The sequence below is a fragment of the Balaenoptera acutorostrata genome, chromosome 2, assembly GCF_949987535.1.
Source record: "Balaenoptera acutorostrata chromosome 2, mBalAcu1.1, whole genome shotgun sequence".
Classification (NCBI taxonomy): domain Eukaryota; kingdom Metazoa; phylum Chordata; class Mammalia; order Artiodactyla; family Balaenopteridae; genus Balaenoptera; species Balaenoptera acutorostrata.
In genome coordinates, this window is record NC_080065.1 from 96,763,134 (window position 1) to 96,780,740 (window position 17,607).

Genomic DNA, 17,607 nt, shown 5'->3' on the forward strand with positions numbered 1-17,607 from the left:
CCCTGGGCAGGTTACAGGGGCAGAAAGTTGGATATTAAGAGCTTACTAGGTTTAGACCATGATGATGTCAGTGGGCCCATCATGTATGGAGATAAGAAAGCCTTATTCCGTAAACTATGCTATGTCATCTCCCCTTGAGGTTGCAAAACTCAAGCGAAAATGAAAATCATCCATTTCTCTGAACAAAAGATCACACATTTGGGTAAATATTTGACCAAACTGACATGTCCATTAGGAATCTATTCAAACCACCCAGGGCAAAGCAAACACCTGCTCCAGGCCTGAAGGAGAGAAAGACAGCAGAAGGAGTGAGGCGTCCTGAGGCATCCTGCAGGGAAAATCAGAGCCAGTGCCTTTTACGGAGCGCATCGAGGGAGGACAGACGGGCGTGTATTTTTAAATAAGAGGGTAATTTGGTCCTCTTAGCTGTTGGCTCAGAGGTGCCCAGCTAAAGAGAAATCATTGCCACTTTCAAAAGTTTACCTGAAGGGAATTGGCTGAGCCAGTCAGTGACCCGTTGAGGGTTCAGCTGCCCTGGGTGCCATCTTTTTAGTGAGGCTCACTGGGCAGTTGATGAGATTCTGATTCCATGGTCTGTCCTCCCAAGGCGCGTGAGGACCTGCTCTAGGGAGCCGGCTCTTTCCCCTCAGTCACCACGGCCTCCATACCAGGGGCCATGTGCTCCCCACCCAGGAATGCAGAGAGGTTCCACTCACACCGCCAGCCCTCTGGAGAAGGCAACAAACCTCCTTCACTGAGTGGTGGGAAAACAGGTCTCTGCCAATATTTAACTGGTGAAACCGCTTAAGTGGACTCCCAACTAGGGTGACATGAGAGCAGTAAGTATTTAAGCAAGATTTATGAGGTAGCGCATTCCTGGGCAGTCAAGGTTGCTGCAGGCATCCAGTTATCAGTGGGCTTAAAGCTGCAGATTGTCTCAGTCACTCGTGAAACTGCAATGTCTATAAAATGGCATTTTCCTGTCTTCAGAAATCCCTAATAAGTCCCAAACTTTCTTATTAACATGAAAAAACATACACTCTTGGGACTTCCCTGGTGGTCCAGTGGTTAAGACTCCATGCTTCTACTGCGGGGGGCCCGGGTTCGAGCCCTGGTCAGGGAACTAAAATCCCGCATGCCGTGTGGTGCTGCCAAAAAAACCACTACACTCTTGCTCTTGCTTTGCTGGGTTGGCTGTCTCTGCCTTCCACTCCACTCAGCACTTCACTAGAAGGACCCGCATTTGCCCTCTCCCAGCACACCAAGCTCCAAGCATGCTGCCTTTCAAGCAGGACACCTCATCTAATTATTTTCTAAGCTAAGCTGGATACCCAGCCCGCCTGAGTATTAGACAGTGGCCCAAATGAGTGCACGAGACTCCTGCCCATCTTACAGTCTTGGTCTCTGCCCTTCCCCCGAGAGAAGCCTCCAAGTGGATGTTTTGTAGACACATCAAATGCAGTTTAACCAAACACTGAGCCCATATTCTCCTCCAAAGTGGTCCTCTATGCCAGCATTTTCTGTTCGTGGCACTCACGTTCCCATTTCCCTAAAAATTATCACATCATCAGACTCTTTTTTTACCTTCATTTCCAATATTCATTCTACCATATCTAAGATGTTCCCATTGCAGACTTCTTTCATGCTGTCTCTCCTTTCCCACGTTCCCTGATCCAAAAATCTGGGCTTCTAGCTCAGTCTCCTGGATGGTTCTGTAGCCTGCATTCTGTATCCACCTCATTCTTCCAAAGCCCACCCCCAAGTGACCCTTCCTCATCTATTTTCCGTTGTTAATTCATTCACTCAACAAAGATTAAGTTCTTACTATGTGCTGGGTACTGTTCTAGGCACTGAGTGTACATTGCAAAAAATATGCACAGTCACTAGTATTTTGGAGCTTACATTTCTAGTGGAATAAACAAATATATAGTAAATCAGATGGGGGTGAATGCTGCGGGGGGGAAAGGAAAGCCTTTAGTAAGAGGCATAGGGAATGCTGGGGGTGGTGTGTTGTTGTATATTGGGTGGTGAAGGAGGGTGCTTCTGGGAAAGTGATATTTTAGCAGAGACCTGAAAAAAAGAATGAATGGGTGAGTGCACGAGTCATTTGAACATCTGGGAAAAGAGCAGTCCGTGGAGTGAGAGCTGTAAGTACCTCAGAGGCAGGCTCGGTGTGTTCAAGAAGCAGTTAAGGAGACCAGTGTGTCTGGAGCAGAGCTTGACATGAGGGAATAGTTGGCTATGAGGGCAGAGAAGGGGGCAGGGGGCAAGGCCAGCCAGTATAAGCACTTGTATGCTGTTGTAAGGACCTTAGCTTTTATTCTAAGTAAGATGCAGAGCCACTTGGGGGTTTTGAGCAGGGATCTCATTAGAATTTTAAAAGGAATACTCTGGGGACTTCCCTGGTGGCACAGTGGTTAAGAATCCGCCCGCTAATGCAGGGGACACGGGTTTGATTCCTGGTCTGGGAGGATCCTATATGCCTCGGAGCAACTAAGCCCGTGCGCCACAACTACTGAGCCTGCACTCTAGAGCCCGAGAGCCACAACTACTGAGCCCACGTGCCACAACTACTGAAGCCCAGGTGCCTAGAGCCTGTGCTCCACAACAAAGAGTAGCCCCTGTTTGCTGCAACTAGAGAAAGACTACACGAAGCAACGAAGACCCAACACAGACAAAAATAAATAAATAAATTTATATATAAAAAAAAAAGAAGGAATACTCTGGCTACTTTATTGAGAATCAAGGGGAGATGGTGAAATGAGGGAGCCCAGCTAGGAAGCCATTACAGTCATACCGGTTGAACCAAGGCTTAATGGCAGGGGTGCCAAGAAATAGTTGAATTCTGGAAATATCTTAAAGGTAGAGTGGTTAGGATTTGCTGATGGGTTGAATGTGGGGTGTGAGAGCAGACTCCAAGGTCCTCTACCCAAACCATTGAAAGTCTGGAATATCCATTTATTAAGATGTGGAAGACTGGGGAAAGAGAAAGTTGGTGTTGGGGAATGAGTGTGAAAATCAGGAGTTTGGTTTTGGACACGCGAAGTTTGGAATGCTTTTTAGATACCTGCGTGACAATGTCAAATAGGCACTTGGATGTGTGAATATGGAGGTCAGAGGAGAGATTAGGTCTGGATACGTACACTTGACAGGTATCAGCATATGGATGGCATTGATGAAACCAGATGAGATCACCAAGGGAGTGAGCGTTGGGAGCTCATGTAGGGTGTGCAGTGGCTCTGGGGATTTCTCACTGACTATAGAGAACAAAAGCACTTTGCACCCTAGGCTTCTCTCCAAGGCTGTCTGGAATCCAGCCTGACCTGGCTGTTCAAAAACCCGGTCTTGCCTTTTGTGAATCCTCTACACAGTCATTACTTTCATCTTCTCCTCCCTGAGTCCCTGGCATACCTTGCACATTTTTTATTCTAAGCCTTAAATGCTACCCATCTTAAGAGGTCCAATTCAAATCCCACCTTCATTTATTCATTTACTCCCCAAATATTCTTTGAAAATCGACAGTGTTAGGTGCCAAAGATACAGCAGTAACAAAACAATCACTTTCCAGAAAGCCTTTCCTGACCTCTTGTCTCATTGCCCTTTCCCTTATTTTCTATAGCAAACAAACCCATAAATATTAATTGGCAGTATGGTACAGGCTCCATGGAAGGCGCTGGGACAAAACTGGAAACAAGAGATGGTCACAGTCTACTGCAAAAGCAGGTAATTAATACGAAATTACAAAAAAGTATGTTCCTTGCTATCACAGGAGAATGCACTGTATTAGGCAGAATAATGCATCTCCCAACCTCTGGCGGCAAGATGTCCACACCCTAATGCCCACAACCTGTGAATGTGTTAGTTTGCATGGCAAAAGAGGAATTAAGGTTGCCGGTGCAGGTGAAATTAAGTTTGCTAATCAGCTGACTTTAAGATGGGGACATTATCTGGGCTATCCAGGTGGACCCAGTATAATCACAAGGGTGCTTAAAGGTGGACGCGGTAGCAGAAGGGAAGAGTCAGAGAAAGATATGTGACGATGGACGTTATGTTGTTGGCTTTTTTTTTTTTCACAATTTTAAAATTTACTTTTTTTTTTTAATTGAAGTAAAATTGACATATAGCATGATATTAGTTTCAGGTGCACAACATGATTCAATATTTGTGTACATTGCAAAATGCTGACCATAATAAGTCTAGTTAACATTTGTCAGCATACATAGTTACAGGTTTTTTTTCTTTTTTCTTTTTTATGATGAGGACTTTTAAGACTTACTCTTAGAAACTTTCAAATATGCAATACAGTATTTTTAACTATAGTCACTATGCTTTTGACCCCCCTGTTCACTTGTTTTGTCCATCTCCCCCTGCGACCCGACAACCACCAATCTGTTCTCTGTGTCTATGAGCTTAAGTTTTGTTGTTGTTTGGTTGGTTTTGTTTTTAGATTCCACATATAAGTGAGAACATATGGTAGTTGTCTTTCTCTTTCTGACTTACTTCACTTAGTATGATAATCTCTAGGTCCATCCATGTTGCTGCAAATGACATTATTTCATTCTTTTATTTTTAACATCTTTATTGGAGTATAATTGCTTTACAATGGTGTGTTAGTTTCTGCTTTATAACAAAGTGAATCAGCTATACATATACATATCCCCATATCTCCTCCCTCTTGCGTCTCCCTCCCACCCTCCCTATCCCACCCCTCTAGGTGGTCACAAAGCACCAAGCTGATCTCCCTGTGCTATGCGGCTGCTTCCCACTAGCTATCTGTTTTACATTTGGTAGTGTATATATGTCCATGTCACTCTATCACTTCGTCCCATCTTATCCTTCCCTCTCCCCATGTCCTCAAGTCCATTCTCTACGTCTGCGTCTATATTCCTGTCCTGCCCCTAGGTTCTTCAGAACCATTTTCTTTTCCTAGATTCCATATATATGTGTTAGCATATGGTATTTGTTTTTCTCTTTCTGACTTACTTCACTCTGTATGACAGAGTCTAGGTCCATCCACCTCACTCCAAATAACTCAATTTCGTTTCTTTTTATGGCTGAGTAATATTCCATTGTGTATATGTGCCACATCTTCTTTATCCATTTATCTGTCGATGGACACTTAGGTTGCTCCCATGTCCTGGCTATTGTAAATAGAGCTGCAATGAACATTGTGGTACATGACTCTTTTGAATTATGGTTTTCTCAGGGTATATGCCCAGTAGTGGGATTGCTGGGTCATATGGTGTTGCTGGCTTTGAAGGTGGAGGAAGGAAGGCACAAACCACAGAATGTGGATGACTTCCAGAAGCTTGAAAAGGCCAGGGAATGGATCCTCCCTTAGAGCCTCCAGAAAGGAATGCAGCCCTGCTGGCTCCTTGATTTTAGCCTGATGAGACCTGGGTTGAACTTCTGAACTGCAGAACTCTAAGGTAATAATACATGTGTCTTGTTTTAAGACCCTACGTCTGCAAAAATCTGTTATGGTAGCAATAGAAAATAGCACTTGATGGTGATGTAGCTCTTTCACAGCTTTGTGTGATCTCCCCCAATATAAATTGCCAGTTTCCAAAGATCAGCAACAGTATAAATATCTTTAAAAATTCCCTCTTTTAATGCTCATATTAATCAGGGTTCTTTTGGTTGGAAGTAAGAGGAAACTTAGCAAAAATTTTCTTAAGGTGCAAAACTGGCTCCATCAATGACAAGTTCTGGAGTAGGTCTAGCTTCAGGCACAGCAGAAGAGATGATGAAATGAGTTTGACATTGCCAGAAACCCACCTCTCCTCTGTGCTTTCCTCTGTGCTCACTTTCTTCTGATTGGCTGTTCTTCAGTGGGGGCAGCTCCAGGCTTACTTTCCACGGGCTTAGCAACCCCCAAAGAAAGAAGGAAGCTTTTCCTCAGCTCTAGGAGTTGAAACTCATTAGATTTACTTGTGTCATCTGCCTGACCCTGCTCTAATCATGGTGGCCAAGGAAGGACCATGGTCTCACCACCGGGCCAGGGTCAAGTGCCCAGCCCTGGAGACCAGGAGCAGGGCCAGCGCCCTCTCTCCCCAGTGTGTGGAGAGAACAGGGGAGGGTCCACCGTGACCTCCCTTTCCCTGTAATGCCAGAGCAAGGAATAAGTGTCCGAAGCAGGCTACAGAGAAGTGTATGGACTTTGAAGTCAAATAGATTTAGTTTCAAATTCCATCCTTGTCTTTTCCTAACTGGGTGTCGATCAGCAGTCTTACAACCTTTCTGAGCCTCAGTTTCATCATAAGTGGTTACGTAATAGTGTCTGACTTACTGAGCAGTTCTTAAGCCAGATTATCTGCATAAAATTGCCTAGCACTGTGCTTGGCATGGACAAGGTACTCAGGAAGAGTAGTTCCTTTCCCTCTTCCCATTTAGTGAAGGAGAGAGTCCTGTAGCCCAGCAGCTTCCTACCAGACACCTCTTCCTGGCTCACATTCCTCTCATCTCCAGAAAGCCTTACTCTTCTCTGCCTGCTGCCAACTTGAATCTACCAGCTCTGCAGGGGAGTTCTTGGCCATCTCAGAATCCTTCATGCTTCTCTAGCTGAAAGGGAATGCTCTTCAGTTACTTATTTAGAAGCAATGACCCCCCGTGCTCCTGCAAGAGGGATCCCTTGCACGAGATCGCTGCTAGGACTTAAATCTACAGCGGAAGGAAAATACAGGTGCTAGCATGCACAAAGAACTGCTTTCACTTCCCTCACAAGTGCCATGGAGAGAGGGGGTTGCCACTTATACTTCAAGGTGGAGCAAGCAAAAACAGAATTTGTTGGATGTTCAGCAAATCAATAGTGAAGCTGGGAGCAGATATTTAGAACTAAATGGAGCCAAACTTGGGTGGTTCTCAAAATTATCAACTTAAGAAAAAAATCTATCTGGCACTGTCCCCAGAGCTATCCCGTTCACTATCTCACACCTTACCTCAAGCTATCACTACCCACGTCAAGCGCTAAAACAGGATTGGCAGAGCCTTGCACAGAATTCCAACCAGTGCTAATTCATTTCCATGAGGACTCAGTACAGAAAGACTAGGAAGGGGTAAAGAGAGTATCTCTAAATCCTTAAGACCTGTCATTAGTTCCTTACTTCCTCAGTTGTTTTAGGTCTGGCCTTATTTTAAAGACTGGCTTAGACACTCTCAACTCCAGACCTCAACCATTTCTGGTAGGTAAGTATTGTTAGAGCTTCTGAGCTTGGATGAAGAGGGTTTTCCTCATCACCCACATGCAGCCAGAAGATAGAAAAACTTCTAAAAATTCCATTCCACTAGAAACCAAGTGGAAAATCACATTGCAGCCCAGTTTCCAAGCCAATAAAGATGAACAATCCAATAGTGGGTAGGGTAGGGCAAGAGAGGGGGGAGTGTGGGAGAGAATGAATAGAGGGAAAGAGAAAAGAAAACCCTAAAGCTATCTTCAAATGTCAGGGGACAAAATGAAATTAAGTTGCCCAGATGCACAGAATGAAAACATTTAGTCATTCCCCCAAATCTTCAAGCATGAATAATAGGCTCTGTATTAGCCTACCCAAACTAGGCAAAAATCCCATTAGCAGGTCTACTTTTTAAGAAAACAACAAAATCTCTGCAAATATGGTTAACTCACCCTAAATCTGCTGCCAGAGGAAAATGTCAAGGAATGAAATGAGATTAATAGGAAGATGAGGGTCACAAATAAGAGAGGATGGTAGAGTTAATGGCATCTTTGGGATCTGAGAGGAGACTATGAAAATGGCTGGCTTTGGTTTCACAGAGACAAAATAATCAGCTTGCTTACTGCACCAGTTTTCATATTCTGCATTTTCTTCCTGAGGCAGCAGGAGGATTTGCAGTCTTATTTTGCATACTCAGCTTCACAGAAGGAAAGCAATATGGTGTACCATTGTGGGGGAAATGACAGAAGTCTGAACATTTAAAGCAAAAATTGAATCAAAGTACTGCCATGTTAGCCTTCCATCAGAACCTGAGTTAGATTTATGTTCACACTGGTTGATTGTTGGGCAGGGAAGGTCACAACCTTACTTCTTTCTGAGCCAAGGAAGGTTTTATGGCCTTTCTGAACATTATTGACCCCATCTCCTTCAGGGACATTCTTTTCTCTGAGCTTTGCAAATACCACACTCTTTTCCCCTCTACTTCCTTGAAAGTCTTCTTAATCTACTATGGAGATGACTCTTCTCTTCTTGATGTTCCCTAGGGTTTGATCTGGGCCTCTCCCCTTTACTGTTCTCTCTCTCCTCAGGCATTCTGATCTGCTCCCACAACCTCAGTTACCATCCTTCTGTTAAGGGCTGTCTTCCCTTTTGAGCTCCAGAGCTATGTAATGCAGTGTATCCTTCAAATTCTTTAACTTTCCTTCCAGAATTGCTGTGTTCTTGGCCCTCCTGCCCCAGAGAATAGTTCAACTATACTAGTAGAAAACTGGGCAACATCCTTAACACCTTTCTCTTACCCATTCCCCACATCCACTCAATCCTCAGGTCTGTCTATTCTACCTTCTAAGTATTTCTTGAATCAATCCACCTTATCATAACTATCTTGCCACAGCCTTCAACCAAACCGACATCGGGAAGGAGTGTAGAGGTTAAGAAAACTGTCCCTGAGCCCAGGTTTAAATTCCAACTCTATCTTATATTACTCTTGAGCAAGTTATTTAATTGGTTTATCTTTCAGTTTTCTCATCTATAAATTGGTATGATAACACAACAACCTCATTGAGCTGTTGCAAAAGTTAATGACAAGACTGTATGGCTGAGTCACTTTGCTGTGCACCTAAAACTATCACAACATTGTTAATCAACTATACTCCAATATAAAATAAAACGTTAAAAAAATTAATGACAATACATGTGGAGTGCTGAGAAGTGGGCCCAGCATATAGTTAGCTCAAGATAGTGTTAGTTGTGGCTATATATTATTACTATTATTATTACTGTAATTATTATTGCCCATCTCTCACCTAACTTCATCTCCTTATATTCACTAATACTTCTCTCCATCCTTTCTGCACATAACATCAAGAGTTATGGTTTCTAAAGGCAAATCCTACTGTGATACCACCTTGATTATTCAATTTCCCTCAGGATAAAGTCCAAATTCCTTCACATAACTTAAGAGGCTCTTCATTACCTGGATTTTCCCTGCACCTCTCTGGCATCAAGTCCTTTCTGACATCTCTGGTCTTTTATTATTATTTTTATGTATGTATGTATGTACGTATGTATGTATGTATTTATTTATTTATTTTTGGCTGTGTTGGGTCTTTGTTGCTGCACACAGGCTTTCTCTAGTTGTGGGAGTGGGAGCTACTCTTCGTTGTAGTGCATGGGCTTCTCATTGTGGTGGCTTCTCTTGTGGAGCACGGGCTCCAGGCGCACGGCCTTCAGTAGTTGTGGTGCGTGGGCTCAGTAGTTGTGGCTCGTGGGCTCTAGAGCGCAGGCTCAGTAGTTGCTTAGCTGCTCCGCGGCACGTGGGATCTTCCTGGACCAGGGCTCGAACCCATGTTCCCTGCATTGGCAGGCAGATTCTTAACCACTGCGCCACCAGGGGAGTCCCCTCTGGTCTTTTTCACATGACAAACATGCTTCCCTCTCTTCACACGGATAACTTCTGCTCTCATATAAATTCTCCATTGATTGTCCCTGGCCTGTATTGGGGAAATAAAATCAGAAACAAAATCTCCCAATCCAGAAAACCTCCCCACAAAGGTAGTAGAGAAAGGAAGCAGGTTTATTACTGAATAAACATAAAACCAGAATGTGATGTATATATCACAGGCAATCCACTAAAAGATGGTGAAGACAAAGAAATCTCTCACCCTTTTTTGTAACCAAGTAGATACAGCCTATTACATACATGTTTTCAAGATTGATAATAACTAGTCCACAAGTAAGAGGACTTGATAACATCATTTGTTACACATAGTTCATTCCTACTTTACCTGGTAATTGGGGTGACCATCTGTGTTAGCTAATTGGCTTTATCCAGAAGAAAAACAAACTTCTCATACTTTTATGATGGGAGGCAGTTTTGCAACTTGGAGCAAGGTACCCACCAAAGGTAGGCTCCTATTCTCCCTTAGAAACTGGGAGGTAGGCGTGCTATCTCTCTTGATGTTTATGTTTTGAAAAGATAGCTCCCAGGTCTTTGAGAAAGACATTCTCTAAAGCTGGCAAAAGGCCTACTTAGTTTTCAAAAGGATTTATATACGTTTCAAAGAGAGGAGAAAGTACTTTACAATCATAAGTTTTCTATAGTAAATGCTCTGAGTAAAAAAAAGAAAAAAAAAAAGAGAGAGGGGGGGAATCTTTTCCTTTCTTTCCAACAGGGAGAATGGAGCCTCTTAATTTGTATTTATTCTTACACTTGCACCAGAGGAGGTTGCGAGCCGCCATGTCTGCCCACAGCACCCTTTTCTTCCTCTGTATTACACTTGGAGCGCCATTCAGTATTTCCTTCATTTACTCTTTAATGAGTGCCTACCTGGTGCTGGATACCGGCTACACTGTGGTAAACAAACTGACATGGTCTTATCTGAATGAAACTTCCAGTTACTGAGGGAGCTAGACAAATAATTAAACAACTATATGTTTATTTATCTATTTTTTCCTTTCAAGCACGATTTCATTAGATCACTTAAATATCCTTTCTTTTTAAAAAATTTATAAACTTTGTAAAGGTTACTTTCCATTTACAGTCATTACAAAATACTGGTTCTGTTCCCTGTGTTGTACCATGCATCCTTAAGCCTATCGTACACCCAATAGCTTGTGCTTCCCACTCCCCCAGCCCCGTATCACCCCTCCCCACCTCTCCCCACTAGTAACCATTAGTTTTTTCTCTGTATCTGGGAGTCTGCTTCTTTTTTTTGTATTCACTAGTTTGTTGTGTTTTTAAGATTCCACACGTTAAGTGATATAATTTAAAATGTGACGAGTATAAAACAAACATGTTGCTTTTGAATAGAAACATTTTGTTCAAGAATTAATTAATGATTGAATAAGCACATTTCTAGAGATCCATAATTTAAGGAAGAGAGATTGCTTGGGCAAATAAAAAGAAAAAATTAGGATTGGAATTTGTCTCTAAACCGCATAGAGAGTGACAGCCTCTCATGTAGTCAGGATGGGTTGAGAGTAAGGAAATTGCTTCATGCTGTTATTGTCTGCCCCTCTCTTTAGAGGATAAAAGGATGGTATAAACAAACTTCTTATGAAGCTGATATATTATCAATGTTGATGCAAGTTCAGACAGTCAAGTTGTGTGGCTCTAAAATTAGTGTTCTATTTCTCAGGACATCAGTTAGGACAAATATTCAATTTTCTAGATGTTGGCTGACTGGTAACCTCAACCAGGATCATATATTTCATCCCAGGACTTGTAAGAAAGGGTTGGATAGCAGAGATTTATATAAGAGAAAGAAAAGGCAACCTCGTAGCCAGTTCCAGTGGGCCTACTTCCAAGAGTGCTGCCCATGTTGGCAGCATCTGTGCCTGATTTTCACTCCTATTCTATATCCCAGCCAGAGATATGCCCTACTGCTCTCCAAGATAAATCCAGCATTCCATTCTATGCCCTAACCTCATATATATTTTTTACATGTTAACTCTGATCCAGCCAAGGAAGCTCCCTTGTTGGAAGACATAAGGGTAGCTTAAACAACAACTTTGAAGCTAATGTTGGTTGTATGAATGAACATTTTAAAGATAAACGCCAGAGATATAATGCTCTGAAACTATAGTAGTGACCTCTGATTTTGATGTCATGGGCTTGAGAGAGAAGTGTTCAAAAAGAGGCAATGATTTAGAGTGCATCAGACTGACCTATAGAGATTGGAGTTTCTAATTCATTAGTTTCTAATTCATTAGGTCTGTGTTGGAGCCTGAGAATATGCATTTCTAACAGTTTCCCAAGTGATGCTGATCCTGCTGGCCTAGGGGGTAAAACTTTGAAAATCACTGTTTGTTGCTGATGGTTGCTAATCATCTGCACATTAGAATCATCTGGCATGCTTTTAAAAAATTACCAATGCTGGAGTACTACATTAGACCAATAATGCCAGAATCCCTGGGAATAGGGCCAGACATCTGTATCTTGTAAAGTACCACAGTGAAACCAGGGTTGAGAACAACTATCTTACATAAAGCCCTGGGAAAGAAAGCAGAGGAATGAGGGGAAGGTAGAAAGGGTAGTGTGTGAACATAAGTGAATATATTCTCTATACATGTTGGAAGGTATAGAGAGGAATCAGAACATGGTAGATTATGATTATATATGGTGTAAGCCTCTCCTATGCAAGCTGGGCTAGAGAAGGGGAGTGACTTGTCCAAGATTTCACAGCAGATTAATAGCTGATTTAGACCCTGAGTTCTTATGATTTCTAGTCCAGTGATTTTTTTTCCTTCTGCCACTGAACTTGGACTTTACCTCTGACAGCCTCAAAACACTTATGAGAAATTCAACCTTGGGGACAGACACGAGAATACCATGTGATAAATCCCATGCTATGGGAACAGGAACACCAAGATGGGTCATTTAGCTCAGTCTAGGAAGGTAAAGTGATGAGTGGGCACTAACCAGTGGAGAAAGAAGGGCAGTTCAGAGAGAGAGAGAGAAAAGTGCAAGCCAGGGTGTAGAGGTTGGTTTGTGAGGGATCTGCAAACTTTTCAGAAGAGCTGTAGCATAAAGATACAGGCAGGTAGAGCTCAGATCTTGAAGGACCCACATCCTATAAGTAATGGGGAGGACACTGATGGATTTTAAATAGCAGGGTGTAGAATAACAGGATAAGATTTACATTTTAGATAGGTCACTTTGTCAGTGATGAAGAAGTTTTATTTGAGGAGAGCTAGTCTGTAGGCAGGGAAACATTTAGGGCACTGTTGAAATAGTTCAGGGGAGATACATATTTTTAAAATTTTCTTGAAGTACAGTTGATTTACAGTGTTGTGTTAATTTCTGCTGTGCAGCAAAGTGATTCAGTTATACATATATATATACACTCTTTTTCACATTCTTTTCCATTATGGTTTATCACAGGATATTGAATATAGTTCCCTGTGCTCTACAGTAGGACCTTGTTGTTTATCCATTTTATATATATTAGTTTGTATCTGCTAATCCCAAACTCCCAATCCTTTCCTCCCCCACCCCCTCCCTCTTGGCAACCACAAGTCTGTTCTCTATGTCTGTGAGTCTCTTTCTGTTTCATAGATATGTTCATTTGAGTTGTATTTTAGATCTCACATATAAGTGATATCATATGGTATTTGTCTTCCTTTTTTCTGACTTTCTTCTCTTGGTATGAAAATCTCTAGGTCCATCCATGTTGCTGCAAATGGCGTTATTTCATTCCTTTTTATGGCTGAGTAATATTCCATAGTGTGTGTGTGTGTGTGTGTGTGTGTGTGTGTGTGTGTGTGTGTGTGTATACCACATCTTCTTATCCATTCATCTGTCAATTTACACTTAGTTTGTGCCCATGTCTTGGCTATTTAGTGCTGCTATGAACATAGGGGTGCATGTATCTTTTTGAATTACAGTTTTGTCTGGATATATGTCCAGGAGTGGGATTGCTGGATCATATGTCAACTCTATTTTTAGTTTTTTGAGGAACCTCCATACTCTTTTCCATACGGGCTGCACTAATTTACATTCCCTCCAACAGGGTAGGAGGGTTCCCTTTTCTCCATACCCCTCCAGCATTTATTTGTAGACATTTTAATGATGGCCATTCTGACCCATGTGAGGTGACAGTTTTGATTTACATTTCTCTAATATTTAGCAATAATGAGCAACTTCTCATGTGTCTATTGGCCATCTGTATGCCTTCTTTGGAAAAATGTCTATTTAGGCCCATTTTTCAATTGGGTTGTTTGGTTTTTTGTTATTGAGTTGTATAAGCTGTTTGTATATTTTGGAAATTAGGCTCTTGTTGGTCACATCATTTGCAAATATTTTCTCCCATTCTGTGGGTTGTCTTTTCATTTTGTTTATGGTTTCCTTTGCTGTGCAAAAGCTTATAAGTTTGATTAGGTCCCATTTATTTATTTTTGCTTCTATTTCTAGTGCCTTGGGAGTCATACCAAGCAAACATTGGTATGATTTCTGTCAGCGAATGTTTTGCCTATGTTCTCTTCTAGTTTTATGGTATCATGTCTTTTGTTTAAGTCTTAAGGCCATTTTGAGTTTATTTTTGTGTATGATATGAGGGTCTGTTCTAACTTCATTGATTTGCATGTGGCTGTCCAACTTTCCCAGCACCAATTGCTGAAGAGACTGTCAGGGGAGATATATTAAGGGTATATCTTAGAGCAGAAATATAGAGTAGGGGAGAGAGCAATGAATTGAGAGACTTTTAGAACTGAATAACCCAAGGTTTGGTGATTGATTTGAGATGGTATATGAAAGATGAGGGTGGATCAAGCATGATGCTGAGCTTCCAGGGCTGGGGAATATGGAGCAACTGCAATAGGAACATTGGAGGAGAAACATATGTGGAGATGAAAAATGCCATTTGGAGAACGTTGAATATTGAGGAGTCTGTAGGTTATCCAAGTGGAGATGTCTAGTACATGTTGAGTGAAAGAAAATTATTCACAATTCCCATTCAAAGAGAGAGTTAGAATCACAGGAGTAGCTGATAAAAACCAGCAGGGCATGACTGACTATTTCTTTTCCCATATTAGGGAAGCTTTCAACTTTCTGGAAAGTTTTTATCATAAATGGGTGTTGAATTTTGTCAAAAGCTTTTTCTGCATCTATTGAGATTATCATATGGTTTTTCTCCTTCAATTTGTTAATATGATTTATCACACAAATAATATACAGGGGAACTCCCATAATGTTAACAGCTGATTTCTCAGCAGAAACTCTGCAAGCCAGAAGGGAGTGGCAGGACATATTTAAAGTGATGAAAGGGAAAAACGTACAACCAAGATTACTCTACCCAGCAAGGATCTCATTCAGATTCAATGGAGAAATTAAAACCTTTACAGACAAGAAAAAGCTAAGAGAATTCAGCACCCCCAAACCAGCTTTACAACAAATGCTAAAGGAACTTCTCTAGGCAAGAAACACAAGAGAAGGAAAAGACCTACAATAACAAACCCAAAACAATTAAGAAAATGGGAATAGGAACACACATATCAATAATTACCTTAAATGTAAATGGATTAAATGCTCCAACCAAAAGACATAGACTAGCTGAATGGATACAAAAACAAGACCTGTATATATACTGTCTGCAAGAGACCCACTTCAGACCTAGGGACACATACAGAATGAAAGAGAGGGGATGGAAAAAGATATTCCATGCAAATGGAAATCAAAAGAAAGCTGGAGGAGCAATTCTCATATCAGACAAAATAGACTTTAAAATAAAGACTATTAGAAGAGACAAAGAAGGACACTACATAATGATCAAGGGATCAATCCAAGAAGAAGATATAACAATTGTAAATATTTATGCAGCCAACATAGGAGCACCTCAATACATAAGGCAAATGCTAACAGTCATAAAAGGGGAAATTGACAGTAACAAAATAATAGTAGGGGACTTTAACACCCCACTTTCACCAATGGAAAGATCATCCAAAATGAAAATAAATAAGGAAACACAAGCTTTAAATGATACATTAAACAAGATAGACTTAATTGATATTTATAGGACATTCCATCCAAAAACATCAGATTACACTGTCTTCTCAAGTGCACATGGAACATTCTCCAGGATAGATCACATCTTGGGTCACAAATCAAGCCTCAGTAAACTTAAGAAAATTGAACTCGTTTCAAGTATATTTTCCAACCACAATGCTATGAGCCTAGATATCAATTACAGGAAAAAAACTGTAAAAAATATAAACACATGGATGCTAAATAATATGCTACTAAATAACCAAGAGATCACTGAAGAAATCAAAGAGGAAATCAAAAAATACCGAGAAGCAAATGACAATGAAAATACGATGGTCCAAAACCTGTGGAATGCAGCAAAAGCTGTTCTAAGAGGGAAGTTTATAACAATACAATCCTACCTCAAGAAACAAGAAAAAATCTCAAATAAACAACCTAAACTTACACCAAAAGCAATTAGAGAAAGAAGAACCAAAAAAAAAAACCCCAAAATTAGCAGAAGGAAAGAAATTATAAAGATCATATCACAAATAAATGAAAAAGAAATGAAGGAAATGATAGCAAAGATCAATAAAATTAAAAGCTGGTTCTTTGAGAAGATAAACAAAATTGATGAACCGTTAGCCAGACTCATCAAGAAAAAAAGGGAGAAGACTCAAATCAACAGAATTAGAAATGAAAAAGGAGAAGTAACAACTGACACTGCAGAATGAGAGATTACTACAAGCAACTATATGCCAATAAAATGGACAACCTGGAAGAAATGGACAAATTCTTAGAAAAGCATAACCTTCTGTGACTGAACCAAGAAGAAATAGAAAATATAAACAGACCAATCACAAGCACTGATATTGAAACTGTGATTAAAAATCTTCCAACAAACAAAAGCCCAGGACCAGATGGCTTCACAGGCAAATGTTATCAAACATTTAGACAAGAGCTAACACCTTCCTTCTCAAACTCTTCCAAAAAATAACAGAGGGAGGAACACTCCCAAACTCATTCTACGAGGCCACCATCACACTGATACCAAAACCAGACAAAGATGTTACAAAAAAAGAAAACTACAGGCCAATATCACTGATGAACATAAATGCAAAATCCTCAGCAAAATACTAGGAAACAGAATCCAGCAGCATATTAAAAGGATCATACACCATGATCAAGTGGGGTTTGTCCCAGGAATGCAAGGATTCTTCAGTATATGCAAATCAATCAATGTGATACACCATATTAACAAATTTAAGCATAAAAACCATATGATCATCTCAATAGATGCAGAAAAAGCTTTGGACAAAATTCAACACCCATTTATGATAAAAACTCTCCAGAAAATAGGCATAGAAGGAACTTACCTCAACATAATACAGGACATATATGACAAACCCACACCAACATCTTTCTCAATGGTGAAAAACTGAACCCATTTCCACTAAGATCAGGAACAAGACAAGGTTGCCCACTCTCACCACTATTATTCAACATAGTTTTGGAAGTTTTAGCCACAGCAATCAGAGAAGAAAAAGAAATAAAAGGAATCCAAATCAGAAAAGAAGAAGTAAAACTGTCACTGTTTGCAGATGACATGATACTATACATAGAGAATTCTAAAGACTCTAACAGAAAACTACTAGAGCTAATCAATGAATTTGGTAAAGTTGCAGGATACAAAATTAATGCACAGAAATCTCTTGCCTTCCTATACACTAATGAAGAAAAATCTGAAAGAGAAATTAAGGAAACACTCCCATTTACCATTGCAACAAAAAGAATAAAATACCTAGGAATAAACCTACCTAAGGAGACAAAAGACCTGTATGCAGAAAACTATAAGACACTGATGAAAGAGATTAAAGATGATACAAACAGATGGAGAGATATACCATGTCCGTGGATTAGAAGAATCAACATTGTGAAAACGACTATACTACCTAAAGCAATCTACAGATTCAGTGC

The 17,607-nt window shown here is 40.7% G+C and overlaps 1 non-coding gene across 1 annotated transcript; it reads left to right on the top strand.

Annotated features, from left to right (window-relative positions):
* The first annotated feature begins 1,050 nt into the window (after positions 1–1,050).
* On the top strand, positions 1,051–1,123 carry TRNAR-UCU (transfer RNA arginine (anticodon UCU)). Its single transcript has one exon. It is a non-coding gene; the product is annotated as a tRNA-Arg (tRNA).
* Positions 1,124–17,607: the final 16,484 nt, after the last annotated feature.